Here is a 22,748-nt window from a genome sequence, read left to right as displayed (position 1 = left end):
TCTAATTCCTAATTATTATTAATAGTTGTTGATTAACTTTGGGATGTTTTAGTTGCTTTTATCAATTGCTGATTGAATGAATGAAATTAATTGCTTTAAATGGTGAATTTCAAACACTTTTATTTGATTATCATTATTGACAATTGATTAAGGGGCCAAGTAATTAATCAATTGATTCTGTTAACTCAATTAGCCAATTCAAGTTATACTTTTAATTTTAAAAAAATGTTTTAAAATTGCGAAAAGTTTGAATATTGGTAATTTCAACAATTTCTCTGAAAATAAATCAATTAACTAATTGAGAATTGTTATTTTATCAACTAAATTCAATTCGATGAGAGGAAGAAAAAAAATCAATAATTGTTAAGTATAGAAAGATAAATTATTACAAGTGTACACTTATCATTGATTTAAATGGTTAAATTATCTGGAAATACAATCACTCTAATAGTAAGTTAATGATAATGTTAATGTTCATCAGTGTGAGTAATTAATTAACTAAATTCATTCATAAATCGCATGTATGAAAACTCATCGTGATCAAGTAATCATAGAATTAGTAGCCAGAAGGTTAACCAATTAAATATTTTAAATTAAAACAATTAATTAGTGAAACTTGTTAAAATCGTTTAATCATCAAATCAACGAAAAAAAATGAACAATTAAATTTTGCGAGAAAAAAAACAAAAAAAGTTAATTAAATTGATCGAAAATTCAAAAAAAGAACATTTCCCTTTTCGACCAACAGATGGCGTTACTTTCATATTCTCCAAAATTGCTAACCCATAATGTGGATTAAAACAGGAGATTAACGATGTAAATGAGAAATGATGATGATGATGAAAAGTAATTAACAATGTAATTAATCAATTCACCCCTTGTGTTTTTTTTCCATGAATGTTTGTCTGTTGAAGGAGCATGACAAAATAACCATGGATTTGAAGAAAAAAATTCAGTCAAGTCTCAAAGAGAGATGATGTTTATTACCCTAACCTGTAAATAGGAAAAAGCGAAAACAAAAAGGTGAGTATTTACAATGTAATTTTAATAATCAGTTAATCGTTGAAAATGTTAATCATTCACTTTCTATGTATATTTTTTCCTCTTTATCTTCCTCTCCTTCTTCTTTTCTTTCTCTCTCTCTCTCTCTCCCTTTCTTAGGAATCCTGGATAAGTAATAATGATGATCTCAAATGATTGCGGTTAGAGAGCAATTTTTTTTTCTACTCTCCTCTATTCACTTATGTTTATGTACTGTTACTTTTACTGGTTAATGATAATGGTGTTGCGAGTGGAGCAATTCTGGTGATTATGATGATGATGATGATGATGAGACACCACTTTATGATCCAAATTAATGTGCTAAGATAATGGTTTTAATACATTTCGGGTCAATGGATGTGTAAATAAAGAAATGAATGAATTGAGGTGAGAATAATTTACACCCAAAGGTGAAGTGGAAAAGCTCAAGGAATGTGAACACAGGTAGTTATTCATTAGGTAAGAGTAACAGAACAAAAAATTAGTGTATATTTATCATACATTGAGAGAAATTAGAAAATAATTGTTTCAACATATCAAAGAGCAATTATTTATTCTCTTAATGTATTTTAACCTTCTCTCTCTCTCTCTCTCCTCCTCTTCTCATTACAATCATAATCATTATGTTCATCTTTACACTATTACTTACACAGTATCTATTTTAGATAAAGATATAGATAAAGTCATTGGCGAAAACCTCTGACTTGATGAATGGGCTGATGAGTAGAAAATCATTTGAAAAGGTTAGTAATGTTATCATTTTTTCTCTCTCTTCTAATTTGATTCTTATCTAATTAAATTTATCTTTCTATAGACGCGACATTTTGACACAAATCTATGGGTTAACTTTCATTTTCCCTGTTGATGGATTAACTTAAACTCACCAAACCAATTCTTCCCTCTCAAGAAATCCTTATCCCATGTTTCCTTTTCCAGAAGAAAAAACCTCAACAATCATCCAATGTATCTTCATATCAACTTGATGTCTCAACATTTTCGACAAAGTAATTGTAGATGGTTGGGATATAAAGTAAAGAGAGAAACAATAAAAGGCCATGGGACAAGAGAAGTTAGCAAACTGGACAAGACAAACACATACAAACAGTGACAAGCTAAAGGAGTGATGTTTAGACTAAATAAGATTTTCCCCTTTCTTTTGATTTATTTGTTCGATTGCTATAAATCAACCGGAAGCTAAAATCCATTACTTTCATTGAGATTGAAAACTGTGTTTCATCACCGAATTTCAACAATAATTCTGTAACTTTCATCTATTTTTCTCCTATCAAAACCCCCCAATGAGCACAAATTCTTTTGTCGTGTGAGTTGTTTCATCTCTTCCATAGGTTTAATCTGCTTTCTTTCTCCTCGTGCACGAGTTTTGTATTCATGTTGCTATCTTCTTCTTTTCCTCCTTCGTCCCTTATTCTTCCTCTCTCTCTCTCTTCCTATTCTTTAGCTAAAAAAGCCTAATTCGCACTTGCCTCCCCATAAATCAAACTGGGTGAGGTTTTCTTCTGCACGCAATCTTCTGTCTTTTTCCTTTTCCCTTTTTTTTCTTCACTGTTCTTTTTTCTATTCTCTTCCATTTTTGTTCAGTCTACTCTGATAATTGTCTTTTTCTCTTTCTATTCGTCTATCCCAGTTCTATTGAACATTTTCCATTCTCTAACAGATCCCAAAATGAGAAGTTAAAAGCTGATAAAAGAGGATATCGAAAGATAGGAAGGAGGGAAAGTTTACTTTGTTTTGTTCCTTAAAGATGAAGAGAACAAGAAAACACCAACGTTATCACCATTATAATTGGTCTGTTTATATTGTAATCGTTGCAGTCAAGGTGAAAGGTTAAATTGGCTAATCAAGGAATGAAAGATGAAAAAAGTACTAAAGAAAAAGGTAATTTATTTACCTCTCCAATTTGTAAGATCGTTGAAATAACATCATCATAACTTAATATTGTTGGTAACAAGTTACAAGAACGAAATGTAATTTCCCAGGTCAAAAGTCACTTCCACCTTATAACCCTTCACGTCTCTGGATATTATCAATATAAGTATAATAACAATTGACTGGAAAAAAGGTAAATAACATCAACAATTAAGATTGTTGGATTATTTTCAAATCAATGGCTCCCTTGAGAAAAATACATTTATCAATAACAATTTACAAATACGATGATGATGATGATGGAGAAGATAAAAAGACGAAAGTAAAATTGATATAAATCATCAATTAATATAACCTCAAGTGCTAATCATCATCACCATCATCATCATTATCTTCAATAACCTTAACCTTTAAACTGTAAAAATTTCATCATTTTTTAATTCGTTTTCAACTTTGATCATTGATCATTTCACAATTAAAAATTGATGAAACAATCCATTCAAATAACAATTAACTCAACTTAAATAATGAACAAGGAAACTTGTTCATCAATTAACAATTACAAGTCTTTAATCACTTAGAGTAATAAATGAACACAAGCTCTAAACAATCAACTAAATCATAATTCACTCTCTCTCTCTCTCTCTCTCTCTCTCTCTAAACCAATTTGATTGTAATCTAATGATGAAAACAATGATCAGCTGTTAATGGTCAATATATTTTACCAATTGTAAGATGGACAATTAATACAAATTATAATTGATCTTAAGCTGTAACAGATTAATTTTTATCCAAAGTGTTTATTATACTCCAAGTGATTAGATTGTATTAAATTACAACACTTAATTTATCCCTTAATGAATTAATAATCAGAGTGAGAGGGATTAGTTAATTACTAATAATAACCTTTAAAGTTAATACTTATATGAATGGGAAGCAAAAATCACGTAAATGAAAAGTGATGCGGTTTTATCATTGACAAAGAAAACAATTAGTCATTAATAAAATGACGATTAAATTAAATGATAATGTTAATGATTCCAATATAATGATTGAAAAGGACAACAACTAAATACAAACTAATTGTAATGATAATGAGAGAGTAAAGCTCAGGGTGAGGGATAAACATGGTGAATGTTACTTTAATTATTTAACAATCGGATCTAATCATTAATATCTTAATTCCATAATCAATTAAATGTTAATGATGAACATTAAGTGACTTGTAAATGTAATTGCGAGGGAGTTAAAGAGGTGATAAAATAACTGATGGAAACTCAACTCATGGTGTTATCGAAATGATCAGTATCATTATTAATGAGCTTTTATCATCTTCTCTTCATTTAGTATGATTATCGTTTTTTACTATTAAATTGATAAGTGGATTTATTATCATTATGATAACATAATCAGAGAATCTGATTGGAATCAAATTGATAAATGATTACCTGGTTTCGATCAATTTAAAATGATAATTAGATGAATATTATTAAAGGTAATCGACGAAACCATTGATAATATTTGCTATTGTTATCGTTTCTCTTTTCATCCTAATCCATTTCATGGTTAATCCATCTTGTTTAATCTTCTTTTTCATCTCAATTAGATGCATATTCTCAAGTTAATTGTCAAGTAATTGATAAACTTTTATTTTCTTCTCTTCTCTTTTACATATAGAATGGAAATAGAAAGTTAACTCTCGATGAATTTAAGGAAAATTCACCCTGATTCTTATTCCAATGGAAATGTGATTTCTCTGATTTTCTGTCAAACAAGTGAGATAGATTAAGATTTTTTTCCTTCTCAAGTAATTCATCAATTCGACTGAATCTGTTCAGGAGGAGAAGAAGAAAAAAAAAGTTGATACAAACATGAGGAATATTTGATCGCATCTTAACATGGAAAGTCAATCAAATTTTTCTCTTCTTTTTCTTCCGCCTTCTTCTTATACTTTTCCTCCTTCGATAACAACCTCTTTTCTGTTCCTGATATAACATTTTCTCTGGGGATTTTATATTCAGTCTCTATCGCCATCTTTATCATCATCATGATAACCTTACTATTTACAATTCTTTTCCCTCTTCTCTCTCTCTCTCTTTCTTTCTTTCTTTTCTCTCCTTTCATCGTGATCATTATTCCGATTGACAAAAATTTGTTCCAGGTCATCTTTGTTTTACCAACCAACGGTAATCCGAAGTGTTTGAAATTGGCCGTTCACCTGACAATTTTTGAGGTTCTATGACTTATGACTTATCGTTGTTTTGACCTGTTCGCGATTGAAAATTAGTCCCTAGCGAATAACTAATTATATAGGATGAATGAGCCAATTGAGTTGTTTAACTAGAAAGAAAGAGAAAAAGAAAGAGTTGGTAAAGATAAATAGTAAGACCAAAAATGATTGAGAGGCTCAGATGATGATGATGATGATGATGGAGAAAGAGAATAGTCGACAAGAACTCTCTCTCTCTCTCTCCATGAACCATGTTGTCCTCTTCAATTCATCAATCCAGGTGAAAAAATATAAATTACCAGGAAATTGATCCCAAATCATGTTTACTTTTGGTAATATTTATTTTCTCGTATTTTGTTTACATTCGAGTCCCGAACAAAGCAAAAAGTATTGAAGTTTATGTTGACTTATTAATTCAATTGGGATGAAATGTTTCCAATGATTAAAGTATCATGATGAAAGTTGTGTTGAGTTTCATGAAACAGAATTGAAAGTTGCATGTTAAGAAAATTCTAAGAACAAAAAAAAAGAAGAAAATGTGAAGTGGGAGGTTTAATCACTCCTTTTACTTTTTTCTTATGTAATCAATCGGCCTGAAAGTCAGGATGATGATGATCATCATCATGAGGATAATGATGATAGAAAGGAAGATGAAGCAAATAATAAAAAGCTAGAAAAAGAGGAAAAGTAAAAAAAAAGAATGAAAAATTGTGAATGGAAATTAACCTTACGATAATAATTCTGCTTTTGATTTTGATTAGAAGATGAGGTTGAGATCATGATGGAAACTCTGACAATGTTGGAACAGAAAATCTCATGAAATAAAGATGAAAAATTCAGCAAAGTTTCTTGTTCTTTTTCTTATCATCATGGTTGATGCTTTATTCTGATGATAACAAGAATAGAAACTATAAAATATGCAAAAAAATTGAAGATAAAACTCGAAACTATGATAAGTTTTCTGTTCTTCCCATTTTGAGAAAAGATAAAAACGACATTTGGTTATTTTCTTCTTAAGCTATAATTTTGTCGCATTTTCCTTTACCATGATGCCCATTTGGATTCTCATTTGGACCATGAACACTTAAGGTGGGTATTAATTTTGTCTCTTATAAGACAAAGACGATGTTAAGAATGAAAATGAATCATAATGAGTCGATATTATTGATATTTGATATTTTTGTTGTTCCAAATGGTGGATAAGCAAAATTGTCAGGAAATTGTCTTCAAAATTTAGTAATAAATCAGATGATTTTCTGTCAGCTAATCAACCTTTTTGGTATGATTTGTGTGACGATAAAGAGAGAAAGGATGATGATATGGATGAGAGAGAGAGAGAGAGAGAGAGAGAGAGAGAGAGAGAGAGAGAGAGAGGAATATGAGGATGATGGTAAAAGATGAAAAGATTGTTTTTCCTTTCACTTCTTCATTCTTGTTTGTTGTTGTTGTAGTTTCACTTGCAATCGAATGATGAATGATTAATTTAGTCCCCATGAGGACATCTTTCATTTCTCTAAGGAAGAAAAATCCTTCATCCTCTCATTTTTCTTCCCATCCTCATCATCATTCTCATCATTTCTTCTAATCTCACCCCCACCTTTCTCTCTCTCTCTCTTCCATCATCCTTGTCTTCATAAAGAGAGGGCACCACTACGATTATATCAGGGAGAAAAAAAATTGTTTCTTCAGCTGAATCTTTCTACTCATTTCAGGTTCACCCTTTGCTATATATTCTGATACTTTTTCATTTCTCTTACACCCTCCCTCCTTTGCTCTCTCCATTCGTCCTCCTCCTACTCCTACTTGCCTCTTTCTTTTCCTTTTTTCTCTCTCTTTTTCTCTTCAACTGACTGAATGAGAAAAACCTTCGCTCCCTGAAGAGAGGATGAAAAAGAAGAAGATGAAAACAGCCCGACTTTTTTTCTCAGGAAAAAAACGATCGGTTTATCGATTTTCTCTCTCTCTCTCTCTCTCTCCCTATCTTCTTCTACTGGCCTTTCTCTTCTTCCATAGAGAAGAAGCAGAAGAAGATGATGAGGAAATAACAATCGATTGAAACCTAGATTGATACCAAATCCATCATTCTAAGCGAATCCTCTCCCTCCTTCTCCTCCTTCTCTCATCCCGTTTTATCTTCTCTCTCCCCCTAAACTTCCCTGTTATGTATTATTATCATCATCAACATCATCATTATCAACCTACATATAAAACGAATGTGAATATAATTGTTTTTACCAAATCGAATGGAAAACATGATTTCTGAACATTTCCATTCTGAAATTTTTTCTTCATCATCATTTATTAAACTCTTATATCGCCTCTCTTTCTCTCTCTCTCTTTCTCTCGAAAAGTTCTGATGATCACAATTGTATATTCATGATATGAAAGAATCAATGAAACATTATCATAATCAAATGATGATCTAAAATGAACAATCTTATTATCTAATCAATTGAAGTAACACTTTTCTGATTCAGATAAAATCATCTAATAGATTGATAAATAGAGAAAAATGTTTCTCTTTTTCCCTGATTATCTAATTAAGTTAATAACCGATTACACTCATCTGGGAACTTAATTAGTAAATAGTTTGAGATGATGATGAGAAAAGGAAAAGAAAGAAATTGAAAGATGAATATTATGTTTATCTTGTTGATGAGATGAAGATAATGATGAAAATTTCATTAATGATGGACACTCAGTGAACATTATCATCTGAATTATCTGAAGCAAGACTCATACTGTGAGAAGTTGCAGTCAATTGATCCACAAGGAAATCAACACCGATACTAATGATTATCATTCAAATAAATAAGTGTTACTATTACTATCACGTCATCATTATCACCAATATCAACAAGAACTACAATAACATGATCATTTTCAGGGTAATTCATTTGAATTGATGATATGAAGAGGGAAACATTTTCACCAGTTGAAACCAATTGAGTTTCATGATTGTAACAATAGTTTAAATATGTACATAAATAAGATATTGATATTAGCCTGAGAAATGATAAAATGTAGCTCATGTTTAATGCTGATGAAATGGCGATAATGATGATAATGATAAGCCGATGATGATGATAATGATGATTGCGATTTATATTCTGATAAAATGAAGTTTCCATCATGTTGATTACCTGTTGACAGGTCAACCGTCACAATGTGATGAAAATGAATCACAAATTTGCATCTCAATGAATTTGTTACCTGTTTGTTTCTGGAAGATTTTTACTTTTTCACCAAGAATCACTTTTGAGTATGGTGATGGTAAAATTGAGTCACAACAACAATGAAAATCAACAGAAAACTTTAATGATGATATGACAATAATAAGGGGCGATAATGATTTCAAATGCATCAACTGTTTTGCGATCAATTTATTTGAAAGCCTTGCAAACAAAACCAGGTAAAGATGAATGCTAAATGATTAAATGAACTTCAAGGTGTCGATTGACCAAAGTAGCGTGAAAAAAACGCGTCAAACAATCAAGAAACCAAGAAAAGGTAAATCTACTTGTTTGGTGAATTATTTTCTGTCTCAATTTGATGAACATTATCAAGACCATCTGATGAATGGATGGTAATTCATTTGCACCCAAATAGCTCATTTATCACCATGTAAACTCGTCAGTTGATATAATACATATGATAGAGACTGAAATTCTTAGGTTGAACTTTAAGGAAAATCTAAACAAATTATTATTATAATGAGCGAATTTCCTAAATGCCAAGTTCGAACTTTTTTTTTTCCTTCTAAATCTCGAAATTGTTTCAAATTTCGAGAACTCCAGCCAACAGGAAACACGTTTGAAACTTTTTTCCTATTCTAATGTTTCTTATCATCTGTTGCCCAATCTAATCTGATGTGTGGTCTGAACGTATTCATGATAAGAAAATGAGATGAGAATAAAAAAAAATATGTCATTAAAAAAAGAAAGGTGATTGTTACAGGTAAGAACTGAACTTATTATTATTATTAACGAATAGAAACTTTTTTTTTCTTTTTTTCTTTTTCTCTTCTAATATCATTTAATATCTTAATGGCCAGTTCTCTTTAAGAACAGATTCAAAGTCCGAAAGTTTATTTTCTATTCTCTTCCCAAGTTTTTCTATCAAAATGATGATGATGATGAAGATAATGATGATAAGATGAAGATAAAAAGCAGTTAAAAGGTAGAAATTTAAAATCTATAAAAGTGTATTTATCTTATATATTCAAAAACAAAGTTCGCTTTCCAAATGTAATAAAAATCTTTCTTCATCGTGAGAGGCTTAATAGTTTTTTCTTCTTCTTGTTGTTCAATGTTTTCTGTAAATTCTTGAGGATGATGATGATGATGATGATGAAAGGGAAGCGAATGTTCCAGGTAACAAAAATGGCGAAATAGTTGGTTTGATATGAGAGAAAAAGAAAAGACAATTTCATGATCATTTATTCGTGTCTTCAATCAACAATCACCGAAATCAACCATCATCATGTTTGATGTAATTCTGTTGATTATACTTATCATCATTAACATTCGTATTGTTATTCATGATTACCTGTATTCTAATGATAAGAATAATAACTTTTATCATTATAGAGAAACTTTTATAATGTCATCTGACAAATTTTCTTCAGATCAATTTTCAGGGCATTTTCCTTGAAATTCCATTGAATTTTATCTCATCTGCGATCAGGCTGATGAAAGAGAAGACAAAATTCTGTTACAGGTAAAAAATTCATCAAGACGAAATGTTGATATTCATTATTTTCTCTAAGCCTTTCATCAAAATTTTCCCTGAAAATCGACTGAGTTTTTATATCATTTCCATGAAGAGACAAAGATGAAAACTTGTCAATATCATGAGTTGATTGTTTCATTTGAAATTCTGGCGGAAAATAAAATCAAAAAGTGCGGCGAACAACAAATTCAATTACTAATTGTCTCTCTTAATTCAATGTCACCATCTATCAATCATTTAACTACAGAATCAATTGTTGATGATAATGATCAGCAAATAATTTATTACACGAAAAAATGTTCAGGTAAAAGTTGTGATTATCTTTTTTTTCATCATAATTTCATGATATCAATCACACTTAGAAATGAACATTTTTTATGCACATATATCAATAAATATATCGTCATCATCATCATCATTAAGATGACTATTAACACTGATTGCCCTTTTGTGTTTAACTTGTTTGATTCTAAACCATCAATTGATTGTAACAATCATAATGATGATGATGATGGTTTGCAAAAAAAAAATTATGTTTACGTTTTTTATATGATTACGATAAGAGCAATTTAAATATCAAATGGTTTGTATAACATGAAAACTTATTGTTAAGTGACAATAATGATAATGATGATGATGTTAATGATTAAATGACAGCTTAGACGATTGATTAACTGATTATGTTGTTGATTCATTCAATGAAAACTTATATATAATATTAACAGTGAAAATATTTATCAACAATAAATTAATCATTTGGATATTAAGGTGAAGCAAAACAACAAGAAGAGCTGGAAAAAAGTTCTAATCAATTATTTAAAAGTTAAACGATAATAATAATAACAAAATGGAACAATTAGTTAATCATTTATATGGTTAATTATTATTAAGTGTAAAAGTTCAATTAGAGAATCAAAAGTGGGTGGTAATTGATCATTCATGAGATTTTTTTTTTCTCATTCATTTCTGGTTAGTTTTTGTTTTCTCCCATTCAATGTAATCAAATTAACTTTAATTTGGCTCATGAATCAAAATAACAGCAAAATTGATCATATTTTGATTTCCCTTTGATTGTTTATGGTGTTTATCTGGTAATTTAATAACAAATCTTTCAAATCAATATACAAACGGAATCTGAATTTTATTTGCCTTTTAATCTGTAATAATGATGATGATCATATTATAGCTTCAGATTAGCTTTCTTCATCCTTTCAACTTCATCATCATCAACTTTATCATCTTTTATCATCATTTTCATCTTAATCTTTTCGATGTTACCATTTTTTTTTCTTCTTCTTCTTCTTCTCGTGATAAACATTCATTCAGTTCAGAAATGATGAAGAAAAGAAAAAATCAAAACAAAACACAGAAAAAGAGAGTGAAACATAAAGGAATAGGAAAAGGATGATGATAAAATAGGAGATGAAGAAGAAGAAGAAGATGATGATGATGATGATGATGATAAAAAGGAAAAATGAATGAGAAGGTATTTGCCAATTGGAATCCGTTTTCACTGTAAATGCGATAAAAATATTAGGAAACAATGTTAACTCGTTTAAAAATCTATAAGCAGAAAGTAAACAGAAAGAGAAAGTTAGGAAGATGAAGAAGATGAGAATAATTGAATAGATGATGAGGAGGAGGAGGAAAAGGAAGAGGAAGGAGAAAGGATGAAGACGCAATAAGTTTCCAATGGCATATGATATTTATCGAAACCAATTTTTTCACGTCAATCTTTTTCTTCACTTTCTCCTATTCTGGTTACAATAAATGTAATTGGGAGTTAACAGGAATGTGAATTAGAGTAATTTATCAAACACCAACACCTTATCCACTCACTAACTCAATGAATCTTTTTTTGAGGTTCGAGCAAAAGAAGAGGGTGGTAATGGTGGTGGGGTTGATTTTCTGTTCTCTCACAAAAAGATGAGGATGATGATGGAAATGATGAAGATGATGGTGGCTGGGAAAAGAAAAGTGGGCTCATAATATATAATATATATTATATATGTTCTCACTTTTTTTTTATGAATTCGAAATAACATTTTCTTCCTTCTCCCATTTCTCATCTTCTTTTCTCTTCCTAATACTCTCTATGTAATTTAATGTTTATTCAATTTGGATATTTGTACAATTTACAATAGAGATCAATGTAAAATAAACTGTTTGTTACCTAATTTTTCACTTTTTTTATATTATCATTATTTACGTTTAGCAATTTATTTTACTGGATATTTACAGTTACCCATAAATCAAATTATATCTGCGATTTATTATATTTACAAGTAATCTTTGGCTTATCCGTTATGTTTGATTGTTTTTCAATTAAAGTTAATTGTTAACACGTTTCATGTTGAAGCGGTTTTTTCAAGTTGATCGTTTTTCTTTTTGTTTTTGTTTTTGTTTCGTTAATTGCAATTAACTTTATATATTTATTATTATTACAAGTTTTTAATTGCTCTCACTCTTGGTTGTTGACCTTGTCTTGGAGATTTAATTTTACAACTATTATTATATCTGTTAATCTGTTGTTTAATTGTTGTGGAAATGATTAGATTGATATTGGATTTATATTTTTCCGAGATTCTCAATGACAAATAGACAATGAAAGATCATGAAAAGATTGATTAATTTATGCAAATACTGTGCAATTGTAATGACAATTTGTAGAAAGTGTATTAATTGCAATCATTTAATCAACTTTTAATGTGTTATCCAAGGTACACCTAATCATGTAACAATGTAACAAGATGCTAAGATGAGGATGGAAGATGAAGATGAAGATGAAGAAGATGATGATGATGATGATGTAAAGAATGCAAGAAGAAAAGAGACTTTGGAATAAGATGATGAAGAAAAAAAGGAAGAAGAAAAAAAGCAAGATGAAAGGAAATGAGATTGAAAAGGAGAAGATGAAGATGAAGATGATGCAGCAAGAGAGAAAAAGAGAAAGAGAGAGAAAGAGTAGAGAATAAAATAGAAACAGGCACAGGAAAGAAGAAGAAAAAAAAGATGAAAGATATTGAAAAAGAAGAAGAAGAGAATTACACCAAATCATTAATCAGTTTGAGTCGAAGATCATCAATATTATTCAAAACCAGACCATTCCAATGCATATCAATGCCTTTTTTCATCTTCTTTTCTCATCATCATCCTCCTCATCTTCATCTTCATCTCCTTCTTTTACACTCTCTTATATTATCTCTCTCTCTCTCTCTCTCTTTCCATTTTCCTCTCCTTCTTGTCCTCTCTTTCTTGTTTCAGGTAAAGAGATACATAAAGTTGAAAAGCCTTGGGGTGGTTCGGCCAAAGGGGAAACATAAACACAATGTTGTTGCCACATCTAAGGCTTAGATTTTGTCTTATATTATTTTTTGGGTTCCTCGGTGGGGTGTATAAGGCTGGATAATAGTTGATATCAGAGAGAGAGAGAGAGAAGATCCTGTGCTAATCCAGCAAAACCAAAGCGAAGCGAACGACGTAACTTACAAATGTCAATATGATGATAGCCAAGCAGGTAAGTGAAAAAAAGTAATGTTGTTGATGATGTTTGATGATGATACTGATAATCATAATAATAATAAACTATTGAGAGCGCATACATTTTGAGCAATGAGATGTCGCCTTTCACAAAATCCATGATTAGGAAAAAAAGACGATTAATTTTGTTTGCAATTTTTGCTGCTTTTTTTCAATCATCATTGATGTTTCATAAAAGTGTATCAAAAGCAGCATAAAAAGAGCAACGAGAGAGAGAGAGAGAAAAGTTTGACATCTAAACTGTACATTAGATTAGGAGAATGATTAATTAAATTATCAAATAATACGAATCAAAGTTGATCCTCAATTTTATCCGATTCTTTCTTTTGGTAACGTAACAATAATATCGTAATGATTATGATTATTGTCCAGAAAATACAAAATCCCGATTGATGGAAGAGTTTTTTTTATTTCAATTTTATTATCTTTCTGATAATATAATTGGATTATTATAACATTTGATTATCTGATTTGCTTCAACTATCATCATGTTTACCTTTAGATGATAATTATTAATGGTTAATCAACAAACAAAGGAATAGATTTCTGGTTAATTACTTGTAAATGTTAATATTGATTTACCTTGAAGGCTAATAACTTGTGGTTAGTTTTCCAATCACTTTTTTAGCTTCACAAAGAGACTAATGAAAGTATTTATATAAAGGTAAACAAAAAAGAAAACTAATTAATCAACTTTAATTGGAATTGACAATAATTATGGTTAAGATGAAGATGGAGATGATTTTAATTTCTCAGCCATCATCATGGTTACCGTTCAATCATTTCATCAGGTAATTGTTACGATTGTCAAGTGAACATTGGATGCTAATTATCATGTAAACTAATTAACTTGAAATTATCAACAAGTTTACAGAGGTAAAAGATTCCTGAACAGTTTTTTATTCATCAATTTGTTGTTCTCTATTCATAATTAATCATTATCATCATGATGAGAGAGAGACAGATGATGATGAGGATGATGGTGAATATCATCATTCTCTATCAGGTCGATATTATTGTATAAAAAATTAAATTTTTCTTTTCTTTTTTATCCACTTTTCGTTTGATCTATCGATTTATTGATTAGTCCAGAAAAATATTGTTATCATTTTTTCTCTCTCTCTCACTTTCAGAACTATATCATGATAATAGGAATAATATTTTCTTCTCACTCGAAAATGTTGATAATCTTTCACCGGCAAAGTTTTTCTTCTTCTTCTTCTTGTTTGGCAATTTTTCAATATTCTCTCCAAATAATATTATCATTTATCAGATCATCAAAGTCTCAGAACTTTTTTCTCTCTCAACTCTCCTGGAAATTTTTTCTTCTTAAAAAGTTCTATGTAAAAAAAACACAGAAATAGGTAGAAATGAGTTATAGGTACTATTCAGTTTTCCATGATACATTATTATTATTATCTCAATGAAAGATGTCCAGGGTAAAGATGAAGAGGATGATAAAAATGAAAATAAGAAAGAGAAGAAGAGGAAAGTTTCCTTCTGAATATGACAGGATAGTTTTTCTTTCCTTATGAATACAATTCAGGGGAAAAATATCCTTCTTTTGAAAAGTATAGGATTTTCATGATGATGTAAATTGAAAATGAATCCATCATCATCATCATCATCGTGTTTCCAGTTTTCTCTTCATGGTTTTGTCATGACAATTTCTTTTCTTCTTTTTTTTAAATAAAATTTCAATTCTGTTTTTGCTCCTAAAAGGTGATGAGTTCATGCAACTCCATGAATATATGAGCTGCCATGTAAAGGCAATTTCCTATTACCCACTCTGTAAGTTTGGTCGTTTCTTATTAATTGGAGGCTGATGAAATATTCGAGGTGAATGGATATCAAGGTTATCATCAATTGATTATCTCTCTTGTTGTGTTAGATAATCAAACTACTCATCTGATGTAGTTGAATTGGATAAATTTGTTCCAAAATAAAATAGTTTTCTCATTAAATTCGTGAGGGTAACATGGGAAATTTCAGTCGAAAATGGAAATAAAAAAATTATCAAGTGTAAAATGAATTACGTTTACAAGCTTATCTCAAATCAGTCACTCAATGTTTTCAAGTTGAAAGCATGACAATCATTATGATATTGATGATATATATCATGGTGATAATGATAGTGGAAGAGAGAGAGAGAGAGAGAGAGAGAGAGAGAGAGAGAGAGAGAGAGGATAAGGAAGGAGAAAATAAAGAGTTACAAATATCAATCTGACAGAGGGTTAGGATGCATAGACAATGAGAGAGACTGAGAGAGATATTTATAACAGGATATTTATGAAGAAATCGTAATAATATAATTTCATCAATCTTACTCATGTTGCATGATAAAAGAATGTAAAATCCTATAGGAAATTCATTGCATTTGCGCAACATTATGAGATTTCCGTGAATGGAGTAGACAAAAGTGTTGAGTTTGAGCAAAAACGAAACGCATGATTCATTCAACTGAATGATAGTTAATTAGTGAGGATTGGCCATTCCTTGGAATTAAATTAAAAGCATAACAAATTTCGTGAGATTTAGAATCAAATTAACACCGTTTCACATCATTCTCGTTATATACTGATCATTATTACTACTCACCTTATATCAATGTCAGTTTCATCACGTCTTTCATACCTTTTCCTTGTTCTCGTTGTTACTTTGATAATAAAGGTAAACAACAATCATAATTATCATCATTTGATAAGTTAACAAAAGTGAGAAATCATGATTATCACCATAATCATTGTGTTGAATGATTAGATTAGAAAACGAAATGATGAAATGTTTGTTTACTTTTTATATCTACAAGCAAATACGATGACAAGCAAATTATCATAAAGAAAACAATGGTAATCATATCGACTTTTTTATTCTGATTTTCGATCAACAAAAAAGAATCACAATCGAATCAAATTGTTCGAGTAAATCGAGCGAGAAAAACAAAGTTCTGAACAGTTGAGTTACATTAAACTCGGTTAAACTTTTTCAATTGGTTATAATACTTTTCAGTATAATGACAACATTGAGGAAATAAAGTTTAAATTTTAAGGACAAATTAGAGTTTAAACTAAATTGTGATAAGTTAATTTTGTTTGTTTTTTTATCGCAATTTACAATCAGTTAATTTTCTTTAATGAATCTGATTGAAATTGAGAAAGTTCGATACAACAAAATTGTCGAAATTAATTCTCAACTCAAGGAAATCACTTTGGTGTTTATCATTAGCGAACAGCGAAACAAGAAAATTATGAATAAAGAATGAGAATTCTGAATGGATGCTGACACTCTCTCTCTCTCTCTCTCACTTATCATTCTTTGCGACATGATAACGACGAATAACAGAAAACGATCACAACAAGTAACCTTTTTTTTCTTGATTAGAATTTTCATCTAACTGAAGTTACATCATTAGGATGTCGATCATCTTTTTACCTTATCTTCCTTATAAATTGCAATTCTTTTTACTTTCTCATCTTAATCTTCCTCCTTTTCCCTTCTAACCATAATGTTAATGTCTTTTTCCACATTACTATTATTTTTATCAGTGTCAAAGAGTTAAAGTGATGATATGAGAGGAGGAAGAAAAAAATGTGAATATAAGATGTCATTGACAGAAGAAAAGAGGCAAAGATGATACATCATCATCATCATCATCATGGAGGAAGAGTTCAGGGATATAAGATTTACAGACAAGAAGAATTAAATTAAAATGATAATGTGTATCATCTTGATGCCTTCATCATCATCATCATCATCTCTCTTTCTGTTGCTCTTTCTCTCTCGCTAAATTTATCATCATGTAATAAAAGTGATGCCAAGAAAGAAAATTTAAAATTCTCAAAATAACATCTCAAGAGTTCCCTGTATTTTTGCTTTACTTCAGACACTCACCATGAAATTATTCAAAACCAGATGATGATTATAATGATGATCTGGTAATGATGATTCTTGAATGAAAATAATGACGAATATGATTAAGTAATAATTAAACTCGAAAGTTTCTGTTTCTGATTAGCACCTCACAGAACCATCATGACACTTGAACTCAATTTTCATTGACAATTCAACTGAACAATATGGTAAATGGTTAACCACAAATGATTTTTACTTCCAGGTAAAGATTAACTGAATTGATTCAATGTATTCTATCAATGGAATTTGAAATTTGATATCTTTTCTTTGGAGGTCCAAGGTATATCAACTTGTAATCAAGTTCTGATTTAGAGTTGAGATAAATCATGATGGTTCATGAAGAAAAAGAGATTCTCTGAAAATGAGTGAACTTAATCCTCCTTTTGTTTGCACAGGATCCGAAACAGCAAGAGCTTTTTTTAGCTTCTCGGCTTAAAAAGTCAACTTATGTTTATCAGATACAGAAAACTTAACAATATTATTACTATGATTATGATGATGTTTAGTGATGAGGATGATGAAGTGATGACAAGGATGAGAAATCTATTGATGATGATTGGTACTCTTATCGAAACCAATATTGTGATTGGTTGATCTTTTCAGAAGCTATTCTTTAGACCTGTCATCGAACTAAAGATCTGTTGACATCAGTGGTTTTCTTTTCTTGACTCACGACATTTGAATTTCGAAGGAGTTACTCATATTTCTTATACCATGAAATGATAATCGGATTAACTATTAGGATTATCATCATTTTAGGTTTAGGCTTAAATCGACTTTGTCTTCGCTCTACTTTTTTCCTCCTACAAATTTCCATCATTACCTTAATCTTTCTTATTCTTCTCTCTCTCTCTCTCTCTCTCTCTCTCTCTCTCTCTCTCTCTCTCTCTCTTTGAAAGTCATGTTTTTGCTCATTTTGTCGTAGAATTGGGTGATCATCATTTTGTGAAACCTTGTTGATAATTCGACTAAAGGAAAACTGTTAACATGATTATGTTAATAATCTTTAATGATAATTATCATCAAAGATTCACAGTTTTTCTTCAGTTTAGTATTAAGATCAATTAATCAATATAATTCTTAGACAATTGAAAATAATAAACATTTACTCTCATGATACAGTTTACACTTGAAAGTATTATTACTAGTATTGGAAAGGAAAGGTAAATTAAGAAAAAAGAGAGAGAGATAGAGAGTGATAGAGATAGAAAGAGGTCAAAGACTGAATTTAATAATAACGGTAAATTAATAATTATCCATTATAAATTTTTCATCAATAATAACAATGAGCGACAGGAAGATTAACCAGAATGAAAAAGGTAGTCTTCATGTTGATTATGTTGAAAGCATGTAGATTATCATCATCATCTCTCTTTCTCTTTCTATTTCTCATTTTCTCTTTTCTTCTCTTTCTCTTTTTCTCTCTTTCTTTTCTCAGATTATTCGATGCAAAAATTGTATCATGAAAAATGAAGAGAAAATTTCATACAGAGATAAATCATCTATTGAAGAAGAGAAGATGAAAAAGAGATGAAAGTTAAATTATAAGAGTGAAAAGAAAAAGAAAGAAAGAAAGAGAGAGAGAGAGAAATGAAGACCAAGAGAAAGAAGATGATAAAGTAAATATGATGATGAGAAAGATGATGATAGAAAATGATAAAGTAGTTGATCGAAAGCATAGGAAAAGTAAAGTTGGACCATTTGTTGGGCAAACCCGATTTCGTGGCTGGATGATTACATGAAGACTATATGATGATCATCATTACTCTTCTTGTTCTTGTTTCTCTCTCACTCTTCCTCTCTCACTTTCTCTCATTATCATGAAGATAATTCTGATCATTCAGATGATTCTATTTATTAATATATTTAAATGGAGAAAAAGTTTCTCCTTTACTTACCTTTTCGAGAACCAAAACTTACATTCATTTCTTCATGATTACGTTACTTTTGTTGGATCATAATAATAAAAGGAAATTGTGAAAGATAAAATTGATTAGATATTATTAGTCTATTATCAGTTATTAATATATAATATCAGTAATAGTATTTTTATTTGGTTAATGATATTATTCACTTGAGCTTTTTCTTATTTTCTATTCAAGAGATAGATAGAATTCAACTTACCATGAATTAAGTAAATAATAGAAGGTAATTCTTGGTGAATGTTTATTCATCTTCTTTTTTCTTCCATGCAGTGAGAATATTATTTATTCTAAACTTTGGATTATTATGATTCTTCCCATGTAAGGAAATATCGAGAGATTAACATGAGGCAATATTACGATTTTTCTTTCGTCGTTCTCATCAGCCAACATGAATCTGTTTTCTATTCAGACTCCGGGTATATTGCAGAAGGAAATTCATCCAATTATCTAATGAATATTGATTTTCCTATGCGATATTCACTTTTGTTTATGATTAGTTTTTTTCCTTCTCAAGTTCATCTCGAGTTACGAATATTTCCTTTTACTATTCGCTTTTACTTCACCACCACTCCTTCCAACTTTAACGAAATCGTCGAGATCAATGAAAACTTTTCTCTCTCTCTCTCACTTATTCTCTGTCATTCGAAGCTTAATTCTGACACAACATGATGACGATTATGAAATTACCTTGAAAATAGTTGATTTTCAACGAAGGTCAGTTGATAATATTTTTCTCTTGCAGCTTTTAAATTCTCTTGTTATTTATTTTCTGAAGGAATTAATGATAAAAAGAAACGATGATAATAACCTTGTGACAATCTTTATATCAAGTCTACAATTATTGACAATTAAATTAAACATTTCTCCTTAATTATCTTCATTACAAATTACCAGAGTACTAATACCAAGCGAACTGATAAAAGTTGACAATTTAAAACGAGCGACATGATGATGGAAGATGAAAAAATCTCTCAGTTCTATGAATCGTCAAAGAATCATGAACATCAACCAATAAGATTGACAAAACTTGGTGTGAATTTGGAAAAGATTAATTCATGTTCCCTGATAATTGTTTCCAATGCGATTAATTCACAATTAGTTAAATATAATACATACGAACCTTTTCAACGATTAACTCATTGATTTTCCATCATATCCTCTCTTTTTTTATTCTCAACCCACTTCCCATTTCTCTCTTTCTTTTCCTCTTTAATCATGATAATAATCACTGACCCGGTGTTATGATGAGTTTCATATTCATTGGAATAACAATAACATGAGGATTCATCAGATTTTTTCTGCTCCCTCTTCAAGCAAAACATAAAAAAAGTAACATGATCCAATTGTAGTTACAATGTATAATCATAAATGAACCTTTTCTATTATTATTATTATCATTTTCTATAGAAAAAAAATATATCATGTCCTCATGAAAAGATAAATTAGTCTCCCCTGATAATATAATTCTGCAATAATAATAATAGTAATTCTAATCATACACACTCTAAGTGTAATGTAACCTTGACCGGTATTTATTCTGGAATTGGATTAGCATAAACTTTTCGTTCAAGTCGAGTCGAAATGATTGAGAACTTTGGTCAGTTCGATTGTGAGAGGAAAATATTATCAATCATTTATCGACTTTTCGAAAGGTTCAAACATCAACTATTCCAAAGTGGTAAAGTTTCATTGGATTCAGAATTTGACTGAATAGATAAACACAAACAAGTTGTAGGAAAAGATGAACAAATATATTATATTTGAGAAGAAATCAACTAGCATTTAATGAGAGATGATAAACTTAGGTTTGAAAAATTGGGAATTTCGAAAGTTGCAAACCATTATTATTACAAATGTAAATGCAGAACAAAAAAACGTTTGGTTTAATGAGAAAAGCTTGGAAGAAGAAGATGATAATGATGATAATAGAGGAGAGAAGTAGAAAAGAAACAAAAAGTAAGAGAAGATGAAAGGGCTGGAAAACCATTTTTCATCTTTGTAAACTCTATTCATGGATTCTTTTGACATTCTCTGACAATGTTCGAATGCAATGTACGCTCCATCGATAGAAAACTCACACAAACAGAGGGAGAGAGATAAAGAAAGAGAGTAAAAGATGCAATCTTTTTTTCCTCATCTCCTCTTCTTCTTCTTCTTCCTCCCAAAAAATCATTTTTTCTTGCTCTTTGCTTCATCTTCCAGCTTACAAAATGTCTTGTGAAGCATTTTTATCTCTCACTCTCTTTCTCTTCTTATCCCTCCCGTGCTCTCTCTCTCTCTCTCTCTCTCTCTTTGAAAGTCATGTTTTTGCTCATTTTGTCGTAGAATTGGGTGATCATCATTTTGTGAAACCTTGTTGATAATTCGACTAAAGGAAAACTGTTAACATGATTATGTTAATAATCTTTAATGATAATTATCATCAAAGATTCACAGTTTCTTCAGTTTAGTATTAAGATCAATTAATCAATATAATTCTTAGACAATTGAAAATAATAAACATTTACTCTCATGATACAGTTTACACTTGAAAGTATTATTACTAGTATTGGAAAGGAAAGGTAAATTAAGAAAAAAGAGAGAGAGAGAGAGAAAGAGGTCAAAGACTGAATTTAATAATAACGGTAAATTAATAATTATCCATTATAAATTTTTCATCAATAATAACAATGAGCGACAGGAAGATTAACCAGAATGAAAAAGGTAGTCTTCATGTTGATTATGTTGAAAGCATGTAGATTATCATCATCATCTCTCTTTCTCTTCCTCTTTCTCATTTTCTCTCTTTCTTTTCTCAGATTATTCGATGCAAAAATTGTATCATGAAAAATGAAGAGAAAATTTCATACAGAGATAAATCATCTATTGAAGAAGAGAAGATGAAAAAGAGATGAAAGTTAAATTATAAGAGTGAAAAGAAAAAGAAAGAAAGAAGGAAAGAGAAAGAGAAAGAGAGGAAGAGAAATGAAGACCAAGAGAAAGAAGATGATAAAGTAAATATGATGATGAGAAAGATGATGATAGAAAATGATAAAGTAGTTGATCGAAAGCATAGGAAAAGTAAAGTTGGACCATTTGTTGGGCAAACCCGATTTCGTGGCTGGATGATTACATGAAGACTATATGATGATCATCATTACTCTTCTTGTTCTTGTTTCTCTCTCACTCTTCCTCTCTCACTTTCTCTCATTATCATGAAGATAATTCTGATCATTCAGATGATTCTATTTATTAATATATTTAAATGGAGAAAAAGTTTCTCCTTTACTTACCTTTTCGAGAACCAAAGCTGCCACTTCAATTTCAGATGATCGAACTCTGCTCTTCGATAGTCAATTCCAAGTTCACCGATCAGACACTTTGTCAAAAAATCGCTCGCTAAACATATAAAATCTTTCCAATCTCAAAAAGATCAAGCAACAATTATATTATCACAATTTTCTAAGTCACGAGATGTTTCCAATTAGTAAAAATTAACACAA

The 22,748-nt window shown here is 30.0% G+C and overlaps 1 long non-coding RNA gene across 8 annotated transcripts; it reads left to right on the top strand.

Annotated features, from left to right (window-relative positions):
- Positions 1 to 629: 629 nt before the first annotated feature.
- Positions 630 to 10,417, top strand: LOC128396098 (uncharacterized). 8 transcript variants are annotated; one of them, XR_008326766.1, is made up of 6 exons: positions 630 to 1,023; positions 1,162 to 1,500; positions 1,695 to 1,784; positions 1,856 to 3,121; positions 4,606 to 4,735; positions 5,090 to 10,415. It is a non-coding gene; the product is annotated as an uncharacterized LOC128396098 (long non-coding RNA). The 8 variants fall into 8 exon arrangements; XR_008326767.1 differs by having other exon boundaries at positions 632 to 1,023; positions 4,606 to 4,703; XR_008326770.1 differs by having other exon boundaries at positions 634 to 1,023; positions 1,856 to 2,545; positions 2,687 to 3,121; positions 4,606 to 10,417.
- The last annotated feature ends 12,331 nt before the right edge of the window (positions 10,418 to 22,748 follow it).

The sequence above is a fragment of the Panonychus citri genome, unplaced genomic scaffold (genome assembly GCF_014898815.1).
Source record: "Panonychus citri isolate SS breed McGregor unplaced genomic scaffold, ASM1489881v1 Contig00143, whole genome shotgun sequence".
Taxonomy (NCBI): Eukaryota; Metazoa; Arthropoda; class Arachnida; order Trombidiformes; family Tetranychidae; genus Panonychus; species Panonychus citri.
The sequence above is the reverse complement of the archived record's forward strand: the minus strand, read 5'-3'. Positions and strand labels throughout refer to the sequence as shown.